The sequence below is a fragment of the Triticum dicoccoides genome, chromosome 6A (assembly GCF_002162155.2).
Source record: "Triticum dicoccoides isolate Atlit2015 ecotype Zavitan chromosome 6A, WEW_v2.0, whole genome shotgun sequence".
Taxonomy (NCBI): domain Eukaryota; kingdom Viridiplantae; phylum Streptophyta; class Magnoliopsida; order Poales; family Poaceae; genus Triticum; species Triticum dicoccoides.
Window position 1 is genome coordinate 26,829,921 of NC_041390.1, and position 1,501 is coordinate 26,831,421.

The 1,501-nt window shown below is 42.5% G+C and overlaps 1 pseudogene; it reads left to right on the top strand.

Moving 5' to 3' along the window:
* LOC119315543 overlaps nucleotides 1-230 on the top strand; it is a 634-nt pseudogene extending 404 nt beyond the window's left edge.
* The last annotated feature ends 1,271 nt before the right edge of the window (nucleotides 231-1,501 follow it).

The following is a 1,501-nucleotide window of genomic DNA, read 5'->3' on the forward strand; positions in this document are numbered from 1 at the left end:
AGGGCTCCTTTCGGCCATCTCGGCAAAACCCACAGGCCCAGGGCTCTGTCCAGCCTCAACAACTGCCCCAGTTCGAGGAAATAAGGAACCTAGCGCTACAGACGCTACCTGCAATGTGCAATGTCTACATCCCTCCATATTGCACCATCGCGCCATTTGGCATCTTTGGTACTAACTGAGAAGAGAATAACTCTAGTACTAGATATATGAAACACCGTTTTCTTAGTCCATGGTTTGGTCGTTGTAGCGGTGAAAAACTAAAGTGACATGCACTATCATGTAAGAACCCGAACTATACTAGTTCAAACTTGGGAATAAAAGACAAACAAAGGTCTTGTCTACATATTTACGTTGCATTAATCTAAAGATAACAAAATGAGTCTGAAATTTGAATTAAATTGAAGTATTTTCTTGGCCTTTCAAATTGATTATTATTAAAGTAGTAAGGACTATCCACATCCTTGGCTTGCTCCTGATCAATTATTTCCAGAGAAGCATTCAATTCATCAATCAATTACATTGATTTTTGTGGCTGGTACTTCTCCTCAACATCAGTATATTCATTGTGGCGGCAAGAATGAGGTACCGATGCTCTGGAGGAGTGCCAGCTAACTGCTTCTCATGTGAAGGGGTATGGGCGCGGGAGAGGTATGTCTTGTGGGCCAAGGGACTAAGAAGCGACTATGGCACTGGTACAGACGCTCACAATGCCCCATAGTTTGTTTTTGGTTTACAGGAAAATGCACATCCATACCGGCCTGGGGAATATAGGACCGTATTGGATGGAAAACCATGTACGGATGGTTGCGAGTGGTTTGAGGGTTAGCTTTTGTAACTCTCGGTTAGTTATTCTATAGCAATTCCCTGCTAATGATGTCACGTCACCACGATTACTGTTGTTAGCCTCACAATGATTCAATCCCAATCAAATTCAAATTCAAAATAAAGGCAAACATCAAAATTTTCAAACATTAAAACTAAAATCTTTGAGAGGTGACAAATAATGCATAAGTAATTATGGTGGAGAAACCACACTTTAATAAAATGTTTAAATACTCTAAAATGAAAAAAAACAATGGCTTAAACTATTATTTAAATGCTTTTAAAATAGTAAAAATGTTCTAACTAAATTAATTGGGTACCAAACTTTTGGTGGCAATGGTATATTTAGTAGAACTAATTTAGATGCTAATTATATAATTTACAAAATTAGAGTAAATTGAAAAATAGGATAAAATAGAAAAGGAAAGACAAAACAAATAAAAGCAAAAGGGGGCAACCCCTCACTGGGCCTCGGCCTAGCTAGCCACTGGCTAGCTAGGCCAGCCCCGCCGCCTCCCTTAACCCCCCCCCCCACTCCCCCATCAGACCCTAGCCCGATCGCCCCAGTTCCCCCACACCCCCTTGTCAGCCTCCCACCTCTTGATCCCATCTGGATCGGGGAGGGGATCGCCCCCATTGACCTCGTCGCCGTCGCCGGATCGCCCGCCGGCGTCGCCAG